This window comes from Oncorhynchus keta, chromosome 19 (genome assembly GCF_023373465.1).
Source record: "Oncorhynchus keta strain PuntledgeMale-10-30-2019 chromosome 19, Oket_V2, whole genome shotgun sequence".
NCBI lineage: Eukaryota > Metazoa > Chordata > Actinopteri > Salmoniformes > Salmonidae > Oncorhynchus > Oncorhynchus keta.
Genome location: NC_068439.1, coordinates 30,364,014 through 30,384,669, shown reverse-complemented (window position 1 = coordinate 30,384,669; position 20,656 = coordinate 30,364,014). Strand labels below are relative to the sequence as shown.

General features: G+C 44.4%; 1 pseudogene; it reads right to left on the bottom strand.

Annotated features, from left to right (window-relative positions):
- LOC118377046 (trafficking protein particle complex subunit 9-like) overlaps positions 1–20,656 on the bottom strand; it is a 459,082-nt pseudogene that overhangs the window by 85,416 nt on the left and 353,010 nt on the right.

Below are 20,656 nucleotides of genomic sequence, written 5' to 3'. Positions count from 1 at the left end.
TCTCTAGGAGATGTCTCCTTCCTGAGCGAAATGACGGCTGCGTGGCCACATGGTGTTCATAATTGCGTACTATTGTTTGTACAGATGAACGTGGTACCTTCAGGCGTTTGGAAATTGCTCCCAAGGATGAATCAGACTTGTGGAGGTGTCCAATTGTTATTCTTTATTCTTGGCTGATTTCTTTTGATTTTCCCATGATGTCAAGCAAAGAGGCACAGAGTTTGAAGGTAGGCCTTGAAATACATCCACAGGTACACCTCCAATTGACCCAAATTATGTAAATTAGCCTGTCAGAAGCTTCTAAAGCCATGACATAATTTTCTGGAATTTTCCAAGCTGTTTAAAGGCACAGTAATCTTAGTGTATGTAAACTTCTGACCCACTGGAATTGTGATACAGTGAACCACAAGTGAAATAATCTGGTCTGTAAACAATTGTTGGAAAAATGACTTGTGTCATGCACAAAGTAGATGTCTTAACCCACTTGCCAAAACTATAGTTTGTTAACAAGACATTTGTGGGGTGGTTGAAAAATGAGCTCTAATGGCTCCAACCTCAGTGTATGTAAACTTCTGACTTCAACTGTAGATACCTCAATTACCTCGTACCCTTGCACATCGGTACTGGTACAACTTGAAACTATAGCCAAGTTATCGTTACTCATTAAAAAAATAAAAAAGAATCCCCTTTATTTAACCAGGTAGACTAGTTGAGAACAAGTTCCCATTTACAACTGCGACCTGGCCAAGATAAAGCAAAGCAGTACGACACAAACAACAACACAGAGTTACACATGGAATAAACAAGCGTCCAGTCAATAACACAATAGAAAAAAAATAAAGTCTATATACATTGTGTATTTATTTATTCCTTCAATTATTATTTTTCTCTCCGCATTGTCAGGAAGGGCCCATAAGTAAGCATTTCACTGATCTCTACACCTGTTGTTTATGAAGCACGTGACAGATAAAATGTGATTTGATAACAAACTAACAAAGTGGCAAATATACACCTGAGAAATATGTGAAGAGAGAGTGAGAGAGTGAGAGCGATGGAGAGAGAGAAAAAATAGAGAAAAAGAGAGGATTTATGAAGTATGATTCTCCAGTGTAGCTTTAAATTGGCTGCAGCCCAGTGGTTGATAGATAAGCCTGTGACTCCCTGGTTGCCTAGTGACTCTGTTAGGAGAGCTGAGGGCTCGAGGAGGACAGAGATTCACGGTTGGCTGGCTGGCCATTACTGTACAGTTCATGTTCTGTTCTATATGTGGAAAAGAAGCTCTCTGTGTAGACTGCCCTAGGCTTGGTGTTAGACAATACCAGACCAGGCTACATACAGTAGAAATACAGGAAGTGCTACTATAACAGTCTTTGGGTCAAAGGTCACTGAGACGGTCTTTTTCCTCTTTTCCTCTAACCTTATTCCCCAGTGTCATATCGGAATGTTGTGATTAAGAAACATAATATCCATTCGCAAATCTCATTCAGGGTGATGCAATGAGAACCCTGAAAAGTAAAACTGCCTTAACAACCCAACGAGTCATAAAGATGCATCTTCTCAACCATTAGTGGAGGGAATAATGGAAATAATTGTCATTATTGTGTAATTGGTCTCATAACAAGAACTGGGATTATCTAAAAACTTCTCACATCTCAGAGAGAAAACACATTGTGTATAAAGCCTACAGAGCAGTCCGCTCCTCAGCCAAGTCATGTCTCAAAACCGCCCACGCTTCCATGTCTTCTAGCCTAGCATGGTTTCTGGGAGCAAAACTGCAACACGGCAAGTCAACCTGTCACTCCAATCTGATTGGTTGGCTAAGAACCCACATTTAGCTCTGCCTGTCGAGTCCTTCTGTTCCTGAACACTCAGTAACACGCATTTATCAGAGAAGAACAACAATATTATAATTGAGGTTATAACCGTTGAACCTTTCCTTGGTGACATCGTAGGGCTGGCTAGGGAGCTAATGCTGCTAATGCTGAGTACTCAGATAAACAGAGCTGTCATAAAGACATTGCGTTGATAATATGTTATGATAAAGAAAACCTGCTCCTCTGGTCCACCACACAGCTGACAGTGTGAATAATGACTGGAATAATACTGCTGCTGTAAAACCACATAGTTAGAATGACTAGAATGGACAATGTAACACCACATAGTGTTAACATGATTAGAATGGACAAAGTAACACCACATAGAGTTAGAATGACTAGAATGGACAAAGTAACACCACACAGAGTTAGAATGACTAGAATGCACAAAGTAACACCCCATAGTTAGAATGACTAGAATAGACAAAGTAACACCACATAGTTAGAATGACTAGAATGGACAAAGTAACACCACATAGTGTTAACATGACTAGAATGGCCAAAGTAACACCACATAGTGTTAACATGACTAGAATGGCCAAAGTAACACCACATAGAGTTAAAATGACTAGAATGAGACATTCTGTCTTATTCGTGCCCATCTCAGTGATACATTTACAGTTAATTCCTATAATTTCCAATCTACTATTTTTTCCAGTCTTTTGCCGTTCTCCTTGTCGGAGTGGAGACGTTGTTTGCAGAGTGCACAACCTATGCTACACTTGTGAGAAACACGTTTATTTTATTCCATTTATGAGTTTTGGCAATTTAGTAATTGTCTTTTGTTTGAAGCGCTCCTGTCAATGAGTAAGGACGCGCACCTGATTACACATAGAAGTAGGCCTTTAGGCTACCTGGCCTGATTACACATAGAAGTAGGCCTATAGGCTACCTGGCCTGATTACACATAGAAGTAGGCCTATAGGCTACCTGGCCTGATTACACATAGAAGTAGGCCTATAGGCTACCTGGCCTGATTACACATAGAAGTAGGCCTATAGGCTACTTGGCCTGATTACACATAGAAGTAGGCCTATAGGCTACCTGGCCTGATTACACATAGAAGTAGGCCTATAGGCTACCTGGCCTGATTACACATAGAAGTAGGCCTATAGGCTACTTGGCCTGATTACACATAGAAGTAGGCCTATAGGCTACCTGGCCTGCTCACAAATGTAGGCATATAAATGTGCACATTTGGGGATCTGATAGTATTTCTGATTGGCTTAATACACAAGCACTATTGAGCTGCTGAGCATCTCAAAGTCATGTTTTCTTCACCTCAAACAGCAACCTAACAAAGTCGGTTTTTACATCCATTGAGAATGACAATAATTCCTCAATGTATTTGAAAATAACCACTCAGCTTGAAAGGGAAAAATGTCATGCTCTGTCATAAAATAGGCCTACCTGACTACTTCTTATCCCTTGCGCAAATAGCCTACAGCTGTGTCTGTAGCTCACTGGCGCAGGGAATATTTTATACAATGTTGCTTCAGGCTGGACCCAAGTTAATAGTTCATACAATGTTTCAAGATCGTTGCAGACACGCCATGCATAGCCAATTAGATTTATAGGATATTTTTTTATCAGGATATTTTCCACCTTCAGGCTGCAATGTTTCTATTTGTTAGCTTTATAGGCTATATTTACATAGTAGGCAATGGCAAAATAAGTTACTTTTTAGGTTTGTATAATTTTAATTTAGATTTGGATATATTTTTGATTAACCGAGGCCTACCGAGTGGAGCAGCAGTCTAAGCCACTGCGTCTCAGTGCAAGAGGCGTCACTACAGTCCCTGGTTCGAATCCAGGCTGTATCACATCCGGCCTTGATTGGGAGTCCCATAGGGCGGTGCACAATTGGCCCAGCGTCGTCCGGGTTTTGGTCGGTGTAGGCCGTCTTTGCGGCTGGCTTCCGGGTTAAGCGAGCAGTGTATCAAGAAGCAGTACGGCTTGGCAGGGTCGTGTTTCTGAGGATGCATGGCTCTCAACCTTTGTCTCTCCCGAGTCTGTACTAGAGTTGCAGCGATGAGACAAGACTTCCAATTGGATATTTTAAAAAATATGACAATGATTGTATAACTGTCACGCAGATCGGTAGAAATGGTAAGATTGGCATTCCACGTGACAAAGTTTGCCGACTCACTCCTCGTGTAGCCTATTACCGGCAACTAAGCCAGTAGGAGCGGGAGGAGGATGGTCAGGACAGGTTATATTTTTTCTTCTCTTGGTTATATCTTGATCTTTGGCTCCCTTTTAAGTCATGTGTCTTATTTCATCAAACAGTGAGCTTAAAGCATCAGACAGGCCCAATGCATATATAGTTGATTTTATTAAAACACATAGGGTGTGTCTATTGAAAAATACACATTTTAAAACTTCAATCAATTGGTCGAAAGAACAGACGACTTTCGGTTGGCTAATATATTTTTGTTGTTGTCGTGGACAGCCCTAATAGAGTTAGAATGACTAGACAGACAAAGTAACGCCATAGCGTTAAAATGACTAGACAGACAAAGTAATACCACATAGTTAGAATGACTAGAATGGACACACTCCCCTCAGAATTAAAATATGTAGTGAGGAGAGGTGATATGTAGCTGCCTCCTACAAGGCATGGTGTTGAAAGCTGCAGATGTGGCACACAAACACTGTGAAATTGAACCAGGTTGGAGGAAACTACAACTCCATTATGACATCTATCCATCCACCAAACTGTCTCCAGGCCTGGCGTGCTTGTGCTTGTGTCCTTGCCGTGTAGACGGATAGAGGGACAGGGACAGGAATGGTTGGGGAGTTGGGGTTGTTAATGGGGCTTAGGTGTGTATTGGGGTGGGGGTCTGAGAAGAAGGTAGACTACTCCAAAGGCCAGAACTTGAAGATACACTCATGACAGTAACAGGCCTTCTGTTCCTACTCCTCTTCCTCTGGCTGGTTTGTTTCTCTTCAGCCACACTATATTTAGGAGACTGTCGTTATCGGTAGAACTGAAACAGTACAATTCCATAATGAATGAGAGATACTCTATTAATGCTAGGCCAAGTTGCATGGTCTGCTAAGAAGCGGGATAAGGTGTTTCGGCACAGTTCTCTTAAATAAGAAGTAGGATATTAACAATGCATGTTATTATGAATAAATGCCAAGCCAAGGGTGACCCAGATCATATTACGTGATTGTAACCCTTCTGTTCACAGTCCTAGTTTTCTATACTTAAAACCTATTTATTTCCGCAATGTTTCAATGTTTTTCTGATCTAACAATTTCAGATAATAAAAAAAAATGATACGTTGTTTGAACAAGTGCTTGGTTGGAAATATAGTGCCTTTCATTCTCCAGCCTCAATAACATAATCACACAGCCCAGTTCTGAGTAGAGCTCTGACATGCACCGCGCTCTGATTTAACAGTACCCTCTGAGAAACAACATTAGTGACATCATCTACTGCAGTCGCTTCTGTACGCACGCACGTACCCATCCACACACACACACACACACACACACATTATGTTCTTCTATCCTCGTGGGGACCTAAAACGTATTTCCATTTAAAATCCAATTTTCCCCAACCCTAAATCTAACCATAACCCTAACTCCTAACCCTAATATTAATCCTAAACCCTTTAAAATAGCTTTTGTCCTCAGTGGGACGTGAGAAATGTTCCCACAAGGGATAATTGTCCTTGTCTTACTATCCTTGTGGGGACTTTTAGGGATTATCGGTCCCACAAGGATAGAAGAACCCCCCCCCCACACACACACACACACAGCTGCCAAATTGCTTGCAGATCAAACAAATGCACACAATCACAGCAGTGTTTATGTATTACTAAAATGGAAAATATGATGGCAAGTTCAACAGCACAGGGACTCCGATTAATTATTAATTGTACACCTCCTCCCTGTAACAACTTGATAGACCATTCTAAACAACACAGTCTGTGTATTGGTAATAGCCCCCTCATTACCTAAGAGGTTCTGATGGAGTGCCCTGCCTGCATATTGACAAAGGATGTGTCTCAAATGGCACCCTATTCCCTATATAGTGCCCAAGGCTGCATGAACATTTTGCCATACTTTCTCCCATCTGTCAGTGCAGTAGAACTGGCACACAACCTAGCCAAAAGACCTCCGGATGTAGCATCCAGATGCCTTCTAATAAGGATCTGTATACATCCAACATCAAAGGATATGATGTTCCAGGTGATGCCCAGGGTGCTGCTGATCATGGAGGCCTGGGCGTGAAGCCTCTCCTCCTCCAGTAGTTTGGGGTTGGTGTAGCGAATGGCCTCCTGGTCCGGCTGGGGCAACGTGTGAAAGTCGAACTTAGCCACCTGGATCGCCATCCTAGAGGGGAGGGAGAGAGAAGAGCAAAGGTTAGACACTGGAGACAGACTTGGGTGCAACTTTGAAAAACTTGAATTGACCTTTATTTATACAGGTTTTTTCTCATTGAGATAACATTTTCCAAGAGAGAACTGGCTCAATAGCAGCAGGGGGAACAACGTTTTAGAAAAAACAACTTACATACACTAACACAACATTAAACAAAACTATAAACACACATACAGTACAACAAAAACATTTTACATTAAAAATACAAAAGTCTTGACTAAAAACGGTGGCCTGAAAAGAATTACACTCTTCTATGATATATACATCGATCAAGTGTTTAAACTCCACCAACGAAACTAGATCATCACATTTTAAAATGTTCAGGAGAGAATTCCAGGATTACGGTGCTAAGTACAGTGGGGCAAAAAAGTATTTATTCAGCCACCAATTGTGCAATTTCTCCTACTTAAAAAGATGAGAGAGGACTGTAACTTTCATCATAGGTACACTTCAACTATGACAGACAAAATGAGAAAAGAAATTCCAGAAAATCACATTGTAGGATTTTTAATGAATTTATTTGCAAATTATGGTGGAAAATAAGTATTTGGTCAATAACAAAATTATATCTCAATACTTTGTTATTTATATACCCTTTGTTGGCAATGACAGAGGTCAAACGTTTTCTGTAAGTCTTCACAAGGTTTTCACACACTGTTGCTGGTATTTTGGCCCATTCCTACATGTAGATCTCCTCAAGAGCTGTGATGTTTTGAGGCTGTTGCTGGGCAACACAGACTTTCAACTCCCTCCAAAGATTTTCTATGGGGTTGAGATCTGGAGACTGGCTAGGCCACTCCAGGACCTTGAAATGTTTCTTACGAAGCCACTCCTTCGTTGCCCAGGCGGTGTGTTTGGGATCATTGTCATGCTGAAAGAACCAGCCACGTTTCATCTTCATTGCCCTTGCTGATGGAAGGAGGTTTTCACTCAAAATCTCACGATACATGACCCCATTCATTCAGTCGTTCTGGTCCCTTTGCAGAAAAACAGCCCCAAAGCATGATGTTTCCACCCCCATGCTTCACAGTAGGTATGGTGTTCTTTGGATGCAACTCAGCATTCCTCCAAACACGACGAGTTGAGTTTTAACCAAAAAGTTATATTTTGGTTTCATCTGACCATTTGACATTCTCCCAATCTTCTTCTGGATCATCCAAATGCTATCTAGCAAACTTCAGACGGGCCTGGACATGTACTGGTAAGCAGGGGGACACGTCTGGCACTGCAGGATTTGAGTCCCTGGCGGCGTAGTCTGTTACTGATGGTAGGCGTTTGTTACTTTGGTCCCAGCTTTCTGCAGGTCATTCACTAGGTCCCCCCGTGTGGTTCTGGGATTTTTGCTCACCATTCTTGTGATCATTTTGACCCCATGGGGTGAGATCTTGCGTGGGGCCCCAGATCGAGGGAGATTGTCAGTGGTCTTGTATGTCTTCCAATTCCTAATAATTGCTCCCACAGTTGATTTCTTCAAACCAAGCTGCTTACCTATTGCAGATTCAGTCTTCCCAGTCTGGTGCAGGTCTCCAATTTTGTTTCTGGTGTCCTTTGACAGCTCTTTGATCTTGGCCATAGTGGAGTTTGGAGTGTGACTGTTTGAGGTTGTGGACAGGTGTCTTTTATACTGATAACAAGTTCAAACAGGTGCCATTAATACAGGTAACGAGGGGAGGACAGAGGAGCCTCTTAAAGAAGAAGTTACAGGTCTGTGAGAGCCAGAAATCTTGCTTGTTTGTAGGTGACCAAATACTTATTTTCCACCATAATTTGCAAATAAATAAATTAAAAATCCTACAATGTGATTTTCTGGATTTTCTTTCTCATTTTGTCTGTCATTGTTGAAGTGTACCTATGATGAAAATTACAGGCCTCATCTTCTTAAGTGGGAGAACTTGCACAATTGGTGGCTGACTAAATACTTTTTTGCCCCACTGTAACTAAAACTATTTCTACCATGACCTGTTCTAATTTTTGGTACTGTTCGAAGCCAATGAGAATGGGACAGTAATTGATATTTATTTTCCGACCTGACTAAAAAAGAACAGAGATAAAATGGAATTTTACCTAATATGGCCTTATAAATCAGTGTATCCCAGTGTTAAAGCCTACTCAAGGTCAATGACGACCAGCCAACAGCGCAACACAATGATGTGTTAAACGTTTCTGATTTGTAATGAACCTGAGGGCTGCATGACACACTGAATGAAGTGCTCTCAGGGCAGTGAGATAACATCACTAAAATCTAAAAGCCTCAAAAGAAAAACAAGCCTGATGCCGGTAATAGAAATAAAATAAAAAGTTCTCTACATGCACAGTGAAGCTCAGCTTATCATCAACCCACACACCCAAATATTTGTACACTTTAACATGCTCTATAGTATGCCCAGCCAATGTAGCAATGACATAATTAGTAACATGCCTGGCATTTGTTTTACCTGAATTTAGAATCAGCTTTAAATCATACAGATTCTTTTGTATGACTTTAAATGTTCTTTGGGCATTTTCAAAAGCTAAAGATAAACTACTCCCACTTGAATAAAGAACAGTATCATCTGCATAAAAATGAACATCCGCTGTTTCAATAAGATCCCCAATGTTGTCGATATACAAAATGAACAACAGTGGGCCTAAAATAAAACCTTGCGGAACACCTGAACGCCATTACACATTGTGTACGATTTGATAGGTAACTTATAAACCAATCTAGAGCATGACCAGTAATTCCACAACATTTTAACCTTTGCACTAATACATCATGGTCCACAGTGTCAAAAGCCTTCGACAAATCAATAAAGACAGACACACAATGTAACTTCTTATCAAGGGCACAGTGGATGTCATTTAAAACCTTCAATGTTGCTGAAACAGTGCTGTGGCCAGACCTAAAACCTGATTGCATTCATTTGAAGATGTTTTCTTGGAAGTAGGTCTTTAGCTGCCTACTAACTAAGGACTCCAGTATCTTTGACAGTACAGACAATTTTGATATGGGTCGACAGTTGTCAAGTAGCAAAGGATCTACACCTTTCAGGAGAGGCAGTACAAAAGCAGATTTCCATAACTTGGAGATTTCCTTAACATCAAGCGTGAGGTTAAAAATACATATTAAGGGGGAGCAATGATGTCTGCAGCTAGGTGTAGGAAGCGGGGGCCTAGTTCATCAGGGCCAGGGGATTTTTGTCCAGGGCTTTACACACTTCTGAAACAGAGAAGGACGAAAAGGAGAACCTGATGAAGGAGTGCACAGGGGTGTCAGGTAAATTCATAGGGGGCTCAATTATAAATTCGACCTTTTCAAATAAACTGCCTGCATCTAAAAAAAAATGCTGATTCAAGTCTTTCCGAATGGGGGTTCTCTCAGTTACAATCTGTGTGTCTACCAACAATTGTTTGGGAAGCTGTGTATCTTTTTCGCACTCCAAACCATTCACATCTTGCCAAAATTTGGATGGATTATTTAAATGATGTGAAGTAGATTTCAGGTAGAGGTCTGCTTTCAATTTACGGATCATAGCCTCGCCCATATTTCGAAGAACCAATCCCTCTTGCTTTAGCCCACATAGCATTTCATTCCCTTATGATTTTTTTTTTACTGAGCCATCCTCAAGGGGAGGAAGAAAGGAGATCGAAGGTTAAACACAGGAGAGAGAGAGACTTGGGTGCTACTGAGCCATTCTAGAGAGGAGGGGGAGAGGAGAGTGAAGGTTAAACACAGGAGAGAGAGACTTGGGTGCTACTGAGCCATCCTAGAGAGGAGGGAGAGAGGAGAGTGAAGGTTAAACACAGGAGAGAGAGACTTGGGTGCTACTGAGCCATTCTAGAGAGGAGGGAGAGAGGAGAGTGAAGGTTAAACAGGAGAGAGAGACTTGGGTACTACTGAGCCATTCTAGAGAGGAGGGAGAGAGGAGAGTGAAGGTTAAACACAGGAGAGAGAGACTTGGGTACTACTGAGCCATACTAGAGAGGAGGGAGAGAGGAGAGTGAAGATTAAACAGGAGAGAGAGACTTGGGTGCTACTGAGCCATCCTAGAGAGGCAGAGCAGAGGAGAGTGAAGGTTAAACAGGAGAGAGAGACTTGGGTGCTACTGAGCCATTCTAGAGAGGCAGAGCAGGGAGAGAAGGTTAAACAGGAGAGAGTGGGTGCTAGGTTAAACACAGGAGGGAGAGAGAAGGTTAAACACAGGAGAGAGACTACTGAGCCATTCTAGAGAGGAGGGAGAGAGGAGAGTGAAGGTTAAACACAGGAGAGAGAGACTTGGGTACTACTGAGCCATGCTAGAGAGGAGGGAGAGAGGAGAGTGAAGATTAAACACAGGAGAGAGAGACTTGGGTACTACTGAGCCATGCTAGAGAGGCAGAGCAGAGGAGAGTGAAGGTTAAACAGGAGAGAGAGACTTGGGTACTACTGAACCATTCTAGAGAGGCAGAGCAGAGCAGAGGAGAGTGAAGGTTAAACAGGAGAGAGAGACTTGGGTGCTACTGAGCCATTCTAGAGAGGAGGGAGAGAGGAGAGTGAAGGTTAAACACAGGAGAGAGAGACTTGGGTACTACTGAGCCATGCTAGAGAGGCAGAGCAGAGGAGAGTGAAGGTTAAACAGGAGAGAGAGACTTGGGTACTACTGAGCCATTCTAGAGAGGAGGGAGAGAGGAGAGTGAAGGTTAAACACAGGAGAGAGAGACTTGGGTGCTACTGAGCCATGCTAGAGAGGAGGGAGAGAGGAGAGTGAAGGTTAAACACAGGAGAGAGAGACTTGGGTACTACTGAGCCATGCTAGAGAGGCAGAGCAGAGGAGAGTGAAGGTTAAACAGGAGAGAGAGACTTGGGTACTACTGAGCCATTCTAGAGAGGAGGGAGAGAGGAGAGTGAAGGTTAAACACAGGAGAGAGAGACTTGGGTACTACTGAGCCATGCTAGAGAGGCAGAGCAGAGGAGAGTGAAGGTTAAACACAGGAGAGAGAGACTTGGGTACTACTGAGCCATTCTAGAGAGGAGGGAGAGAGGAGAGTGAAGGTTAAACACAGGAGAGAACCAATCCAATTTTGATAAACTCCCATATCTACTGGGTGAAATTCCACAGTGTGCCATCACAGCAGCAAGATTTGTGACCTGTTGCCACGAGAAAAGGGCAACCAGTGAAGAACAAACACCATTGTAAATACAACCCATATTTATGCGTATTTATTTTATATTGTGTCCTGTAAACATTTGTACATTGTTAAAACACTGTATATATATATATATATGACATTTGAAATGTCTTTATTGTTTTGAAACTTCTGTATGTGTAATGTTTACTGTTAATTTTTATTGTTTATTTCATTTTATATATTCACTTTATATATTATCTACCTCACTTGCTTTGGCAATGTTAACACATGTTTCCCATACCAATAAAGCCCTTGAATTGAATTGAGAGGAGAGTGAAGGTTAAATACAGGAGAGAGAGACTTGGGTACTACTGAGCCATTCTCGAGAGGAGGGAGAGGAGAGTGAAGGTTAAACACAGGAGAGAGACTTGGGTGCTACTGAGCCATTCTGGAGAGGAGGGAGAGAAGAGAGTGAAGGTTAAACACAGGAGACAGACCTCCAACGGCACTGCCCCACTAAGAGAAAAAGTTAACATAATCCCTAGCTGTCTATTGCTGCTTTCCATGTTGTATGTAGCTTGTGAAGTGTGGAAACACTTTGTTGCTTTTATGGGTTTTGTCTTGTTGCTTTTTGTGAAATATTGCTCTGTCTACATGCTATGTTTTGCTTGTCCTATGTTGCTCTGCGTGTGCTCACTGCTCATTGATTGTCTGTAATGTAATTGTTTTTAAAAACCTGCCCAGGGACTGCGGTTGAAAATTAGCCGGTTGGCTAAAACTGGCACTTTTACTGAAACGTTGATTAATGTGCACTGTCGCTGTGAAAATAAAAATGAACTCAAGACTCAAAAGCGGTAGCACTTGATTCAACAACACCGTAAGCACTACGCAAGTGTTTTTGTTTGCAAATAACTGGTCTTACTCTGTGCTAGAAACTTGGCCAAGTATTTCCACAGGCAGTCAGTCACACACTGTAAATAAGTATCCTAACGTCTAAACTTTAATCACAGAAGGTCATATTGGTCAGATGATCAGATCAAATCATTTGAGATGTGGGTTTGTTGTCATTTTAAAAAGCCAGTCTCCCTCTGAAACCGTGAATATGTTCAGATATAAAGAAACTAAACTAAACTATTAGAGATTCACTGACAGTGTAGCCACAGGCAACACATTTCAGTTCACCATTCAAAATATAGCATTAAACCAAATCAAGAAAGGTAAATAGGTGGATCAATCCATTCCATTCCCACTAAATATAAAGATGATCAAAGGGCAAGAGACCACAGAAGCACTCAATGCAAACATACAAGACATGTTGGTGTCAGCTGTTGTGGTCAGCAGTTTAAAATGGCAACCTGCACTTACACAATTACACCGGTCTATCTATCTACTGCTTGTCAACTGCTTGTTGAAGTTGGTGTGCTCATCTCTAATGCCATCCATCCACCCTGATCCTGCTACTGTCCTGTCCAGTCTACTGACCAGCCCTGGTCACTGATAAATTATTTATCCACTTAGACCAAACACCCTGAGGCTCCAAGCTTCCTGTTCCACAGTGTGTGTGTGTGTGTGTGTGTGTGTTCAGGTTCATATCCTAACAGGCGGCAGAGAGAACGTGTTCATAGCCTGCGGTTACGGCAACAGAGACACATCCAGGATTCATAGTTCTGAATGCCTCTCTAATGAAATACTAACAAACTTCTTACTAATTACCGGGCGCTACATTTATGCCTTCCATTCTAAGAGAAGAGATAAAAGTGCCAATTGGATGCAGCCAGTGCAGTCTATCACAGTGACACGGCACCGTGTGGGCGAAGCAGGAAGGAAGTGGATGAAGACAACTGGAAGAGAGAGATAGGGGGAGAGGGATGCAGAAAAAGAGAGGTGAACATTTCTACTCCTCAGGCCTGTGTGAAGCGATGGAAATGGCATCAGATTCCCACTCTGTTTCTGCTGTCTTAGGCAATAGCCACTTCCCCTGCTGGCCTGCCACAGCCAATAAGAGCCCACGGAAGGAGGCGACACCCTGCGCTGCACCGGGTTGGCCACCTGTGGACCTTACAGAGGAGTAACTCAAGGCTAGCCTGGTCCCAGATCTCTTTCTGCTGCCTTGAACATCACTATCCACTCAAACAGATAAGGCACATTATGAAGCAGTAGGGAAGTCAAATCCTCTCATCTGCATGCATACTGGTGTCTGTTTACCATTCCAATAACTCTGAAGTAAGTGTTAAAATAATGAATTACACCTGATTATCTCCCTAGCAGAATGAGACTTCATCTGTCTTGGATCTTTCTTTGTTTTATTTCATTCATCTAACTGTCTCTTAAACTGTTTCATAACATCCTAGATTTGAAATGAATATATTAAACCAATATAAAACCATCTTATTTCCAGCCTGTGTGTAATTAATGGTGATGAATGTGGTATTAAATGAAGAGGGTTTGGTAGAGGATTGATTCCCCCGGCAAAGTGAGAGTGATGATGGTGTCCCGGGGAACAGTCAAATCACAGACACAGAGAAACAGCTGCAGGGCCCAGGTTTTTGTCACAACCTAAATCTTTATGACAATGTATAACTATTGACTGTTTGTCTCTCTCCTTCTCTCCATCTTTCTTACCTTTTCTCCTCAGGCTCTCGCAGGCACTAAGGCGCACGCACGCACGCACGCACGCACGCACGCACCCACACACTGTTGTTACGACTAATAAATAGTCTTCTCTCCAGGTATAAAACAGAGAGCCAGACACTAGAACACTCCCTTTCCCACAGCAGGTAAATGGAATAGAACCATCCATTTGACAGACTTTTACCATCATTCCTCTGTAGGCTGAGACAAACAGCAGAACCATGGCTTTCAGGAGGGCACCTGACTGCAAACATTTATCTCCATAGGACAGTGGTCACCACCCTTTCTTCTGCGATCGACTGGTTGATCTCCAAGGCATTCCTAGTCGATCGCCAAACATCTCTGTAAATAGCCCGCCAATAAAGTCTTGCATTCCAAAATGTTTGTGGTAGGTGCACTTGATTTAGCTGCCCTACGCGCCGAGTAGTCCAACTGTTCCCATTATGAACCATGTCATGTGTCTGAAGGTACAACTCTGCCTACCCTGTGGGCCTGGAGAGCAAATCAAGTGCACCTATAGGCCTACCGCTGGCCAAACAGGTAGCTCAGATCACTGTGTCAACAGCTTCCACGAGCCCACAGCGAAGTTGATTGTCGACTACTGTGTGAGATTTCAAAACCATGACTGTAGAGAGACTGTCAATGAATATAGCAAAGAGATGAGTGAGTTCATCGTAAAGATTTCATTCAGCACTGTCAACACGACATAAAACACCCTCTGCCTATCAACTCAAGCTACAAAGTGTATCCATAAACTCGCGTTGTTATTAGCGGCTTGTGTCTTTGGACTATTTCACGTTGTCTGGTCATATGAGTAACAACATGAGTCAGAGTTTCACCATCAGCTGGAAGACGGTGTCTCCTTTTGGTACAATCAGCGGAGCGAGGAAGAGCTGAGGAACGGTGAGAGGAGCACTATCTCTCTCTCTCTCTTTGTCTCTCTCTCTCTCGGTGCATGCTGGGTGTTTTTGGAGTTTGAGTGTTTGGTGGAAAGCCTATCCTAACTAACTTTCTTGATTCTATTCTTTTCTTTACATGTTATTTTCTATGGTGGAGGGTTAATGCAATATTTGTTTTTAGCGGTATCCAAAGTTTCTTTTTTCAAAGTTAGGTGGAAGAGGACAGAGTAACATTCCGGGGGTTGCAAGGTATAGTGTGCGCAATGGCTTCTCAGCCTAGTGCGCAAGAGACGCTGTCGATTCAGCATGGTTTCAGGTGTGTTCCTGAGAACGGAGTTAAGGTGGAGGAGGTTCTGCTCGCGGTCGGTGAACAGGTAGGAGCTGAGTTTATACATTCTGCTTCTAGAATGAACAAGGCGGTGGTTGTGTTCATGAAAAGAGCTAATTTGGTCGGTAGGCTAATTGCTAGCGGAATATTTGTAAGGATGTGTTGGTGTCAATTTCACCTCTCTCTACCCCTTCAACAAGAGTTGTAGTGGCAAATTTGCCTCCGTTTATTACGGATGATCAAATTAGGAAAGAGCTGAGTCGTTTTGGTAAGTTTGCTAGCGGTTTCCGTGTACTGTCAGCAGGTTTTCAGGCAGATGCCGTTACACGTTGTTTCATTCAGGAGGCAAGTGTTTATGTTTCTGAACAATAATGAGCAACAGCTAAATGTGCATTTTAAAGTGAGGCATGGGGAAGGGCTCTATGCAGGTTTTGCCAGCACAGATAGTCTACGGTGTTTTGAATGTGGGGATTTGGGGCACAAGAGCTTTGCGTGCCCACATAAAGGCCATAGACAAGGGGAGGGCACGAGCGCAAGGGGGAAATCGAGGTGAAAATGCAGGGGGTAAGGAGATGCAGACAGCAGAGGCTGGGCCTAGTCAGTCTAGAGATGGTGGTGTAGATGAGGCTGGGTCTAGTCAGGCTAGAGATGGTGGGGTAGCTGAGGCTGGGTCTAGTCAGGCTAGAGATGGTGGGGTAGCTGAGGCTGGGCCTAGACATGCTATGGAGGGTGGTATAGCTGAGGCTGGCCCTAGTCATGCTATGGAGGGTGTTGTAGCTGAGGCTGGCCCTAGTCATGCTATGGAGGGTGGTATAGCTGAGGCTGGCCCTAGTCATGCTATGGAGGGTGTTGTAGCTGAGGCTGGCCCTAGTCATGCTATGGAGGGTGTTGTAGCTGAGGCTGGCCCTAGTCATGCTATGGAGGGTGGTGCAGATGATACTGCGTCTAGTCAGGTTATTCTAGTGGATGAGGAGAGTATAGTGGGGAAGTGTAAGAGATTAGGGGAGGAGGAGGAGGGTGTCAAGAGGAAAAAGAAAAAGGGTGTGGACAAAGGCACCATGGAAATGTTGCCTGTTGCTGTGGGTGAGGCCCTAACCAGAGAGAAAGGGCAGGTGGTCAGGGTGGGAGATAGAGAAGAGGAGGAAAGTGAGTCTGAGGAAGAGGATGAGGAGGTATTTTTTTCAGACTCCTCTTCAATTGGCCCGGAGCTGACAGCCAGTCAACCAGAGGGTCTAAGTACACGTTGAGAGAACTGACAAGGTTCCTGAATGAGACTAAGGGGAAAAAAAGTTAATCTTGAGGCTTTTTTCCTGATCCTAGAAAGTTTGTAAGATCAGTACAACATGCTATGAGAAATGAGGGCATGGTGTCCTCTCACCCAAGAAACGGTTTAGGTTGAGGAAGTGGGTCACAACAGTGCGTAAAGGTTTACCTTCAGACACTGTTTAAATGTTTAATTTCTTACTGACACTGGGGCTTTTTGAGCTTTGCTATTGGTCTATTTCTCTGCTGGCTTTTCTCCCACTTCTTATGGAGACTCTTCGGGTAGGCTCGCTCAATATAAATGGCGCCAGAGATGCGGGAAAGAGGAGTGTGTTGAGTGAATATGTAAAAAACATAAACAAGTACAGGTGTTGTTTCTGCAGGAGACGCATAGTGATGTGGTGAATGAAGTTGATTGGGGGCTCTGGTGGAAAGGGCAAGTGTGTTGAGCCATGGGACAAATCTTAGTGCAGGGGTGGCAGTCCTTTTGCACCGGGTCTGGCTGTAAAAATTTGCTCCTCAAAGGAGGTGTGTAGGGGTAGGTTGCTTGTTGTTAAAGCAGAAATTAACAACATGTGTTTTGTCTTTATAAATGTGTATGCGCTAACACAGGGAGAGAAAGAGGGGTTCTATTTGGGAGTCTTAGACAGGAACTCACAAGTAGCGCCTGAGGAGACGCTGGTGATCGGAGGTGACTGGAACTGTACAATGGATTTTACAAAAGACAGAAATGGGGAAGAGCCTCATTCAGTGTCAGTGGGAGTGTTAAGGACATCTTTAATCAGTTTGACCTAGTGGATGTTTGGAGAACTAAACATCCAAACACAAGACAGTATACGTGGGTGAAGGTTTTTGGGGCTAGGGTGAGTGCAGCTCGACTTGATCGTTTTTACATGTCCAGGAATCAGAGCAATAGGCTTCTGAGTGCTACCATTCTCCCAGTGGGGTTTTCGGATCACCACATAACCATGGCTCGGCTGTCTATTTCACCAGGCCCCGGCAGGCATCTTATTGGAAGTTCAATGTAAAGCTCTTACAAGATGCCACTTTTTGCTCAGGTTTCCAGACTTTTTTGGGAAAGATGGGGGCAGCGAAGAGAGGAGTATGAGTCTCTGAGTCAGTGGTGGGATGTGGGGAAAGTGCAAATTCGGCTTTTCTGTCAACAGTACACAGCTCTCTCATCCTCAGAGGCAAGGAGAGTGTTGGGGGAACTAGAGCGGTGTATTAGTGAGATGGAGGTAGAGATGGTGGGGCAAGGCAATGTAGGCCTCCAGGCTAACTTAGCCGAATTACGTAGGGACCTGGGCAGTTTTTTTCCAGGTTAAAGCAAAGGGAGCACTTGTAAGAGCTAGGTTCTCCATGCTCAAGGAGATGGATGCTCCCAGCTCCTTCTTCTTTGGTTTGGAAAGACAGAGCAGTGAAGCCAAGGGTATGCATTGTCTACGGCTGTCTGATGGGCGGGTGACCTCTGTGGTGGGGAGATGCGGGAGCGGACTGTGGAGTTTTATACTGAATTGTATAGGGCAGAAATGTGTGATCCTATGTGTGCTCAGGTCTTGTTCGCAGGACTCCCTAAGCTCTCTCGGGCACAGAGGGATGAAATGGACATTCCTCTGTTGTCACATGAACTGGCAGAGGCAGTAACCAGATGTCCCCGGTCGTGCACCCGGGGTTGATGGACTTCCAGTGGAATTTTACAAAAATTCTGGGGAACAATTGGACAGGATTTCTTTTGCGTGTTGCGAGAATGCCTAGGGGTAGGAGAGTTGCCGATGAGCTGCCGTCGGGCGGCTCTGACTCTCCTGCCCAAAAAAAGGGGACTTGTGTGAACTTAAGAACTGGAGGCCTGTGGCGTTACTCTGTGCGGACTACAAGATTTTTGCCAAGGTCCTCTCTAACAGACTGAAGTCCCATCTGGACTCTATAATACACAAGGACCAGACATATTGTGTACCGGGACGCTCAATCACGGACAACTTGTTCTTGATTAGGGACATGTTGGACTTGTCGAGAGGTTCTAATGTGAACTTTGGACTGGTCTCTTTAGATCAAGAGAAGGCTTTTGATAGAGTGGATCATGAGTATCTGTTTAATGTGATGTCTGTGTTTGGGTTTGGGAAGAGTTTTGTGACCTGTGTGAAGCTGTTGTATGCTGGGGCGTCATGTATGGTTAAGGTGGGAGGGGGCTCAGTAGGCCAGTCTGGGTGAGACGGGGCATTAGACAAGGATGCCCTCTATCTGGGCAGCTGTACACACTAGCCATTGAGCCTTTTTTAGGACTGCTACGCAGGAGACTGCGAGGGAGTGTGCTGGACAGGCATGGATGTGGTGACAGGAATTGCAGTCTCAGCATATGCAGATGATGTTTCTGTGATGGTCAGGGATGGGCAAGATATGCAGGAACTAGAGACCAGTCTGAAGGTGTATGAGGGAGCTTCATCAGCTAAGGTAAACTGGGAAAGAGCAAAGCTCTGTTATGTGGGGCATGGGGGATAGGGCTCCTCCTCTGCTTCCAGGGGTTTGCAGTGGGGTTGTGAAGGGCTTAAAGTGTTGGGGGTGTACCTGGGCTCGGAGAGGTGGGTCAGCAAGAACTGGGAGGGGCTGACACAGGCAGTGGTGTCAAGACTGGCCAGGTGGAGGTGGCTCCTGTCCCAAGTGTCATATAGAGGGAGGGTGCTGATAATCAACAACCTGGTGGCATCTTCCTTGTGGCATAAACTGGCTGTCCTCAACCCCCGCGCGGTCTGCTTGCAGACCTGCAACGCAAGCTGGTGGATTTTTTTTTGGTCGGGACATCACTGGCTGAAGGCAGCAGTTTTGTACATGACCGTCCACGAAGGAGGACAGGGCCTGGTGGAACTGGAGAGCAGGATGGCTGCTTTCAGACTAAAGGCGGTGCAGAGACTGCTGTACCACACTGATGTTGGCTGGAGGAACCAGCATGCGCGCTGCTGAGAGAGCTGGCGGATTAGGGTTGGACCGGCAGCTGTTCCTCATGAAGCTGGAGAGGCTGAGTACAGCAGGTCTCTCAGAGTTTTACTCTGCGGTGCTGAGGCCTGGCAGCTGCTAAGGCCCACACGAGAAGGGGGTGTGGAGCCTGGGCAGTGGGTGGGGAGGAGCCCATCTTCCACAACCCAGCCATCCCTTTGAGATCGGTTCAGTCGGCCACCCTGCAGAGGCAACTGATGGCAGGGTTTACAAAGGCTGGGGTGACCTGAGACTGCTGGGAGAGGAGGGTGGAAACCCGGAGGTCTTGGCGCAACAAACAGGAATAACGTCTCTTAGGCTGCTGGAGAGATTCCTGGAGGAGGTTCAGGAGGCACTGTCTGAGCCGGTAAGGGGGTGTTTGAGAGGCCAAAGGGAGGGGCCACAATGTTCCCGCCACTGCAGGTGACGGCAGAGACTGGAGACTGGCAAGGGGGTCTGGAGGACTTGTTAGATTTTAACACTCCGAGCCTGGGGAGTTTGAGGGGGGTGGGAGGTAAAGCCCTCTACAACCTCTGCGTTAAGGTGAGGAGCATTAGAAGCCTAACAGGAGTGAAGGCACATCAGTGGCAGGGGGTATGTGGGGGCGGAGAGTATGGTGGGTTTTAGATGGAGGGCGCTCTACAAACCCCCAGTACCAAAGAGGTCAGGGACCTCCAGTGGAGGGTTCTTCATGGAGCCCTGGCCACTAACAGCTGGTTGGCACGGGTTGATCCGGGGTTGGGCAGGGGTGTCCTTTCTGTCAAATGAAAGAAACTGTAATTCATGTGTTTTCTGTGTGCACCAGGTTAATGCCATTAATGTCTCTGTTGGAATGTCTGTGTGACAGGTTGGGGGTGGTTTTTGCTGTTGGGATGTTTATAATGGGATACAGGTATTCGAGTAAGGAGAAAGAAAATGTGTTTTGTTGAATTTTCTGTTTGCTCAGGCAAAGTTAGCTATTTGGCTAACAAGGAGGAACAGGGTCAAAGGTGGGGGGATAACAGACCCTTTACTACTGTTTCATGGGATGGTCTCTGCGCGCCTTAGGGTTGAGTTTGAGTTCTATAAAATGATCAAATGTGTGGAGATGTTTGAGGAATATGGTGTGTTGGGGCTGTCTGTATTGCTGGGGAAGATGTTTTGGATATACGGTTGTAGGAGATGGTTTTTGTGTATTTTTATTTATTTTTTATTTTTATTTATTTTAGAAT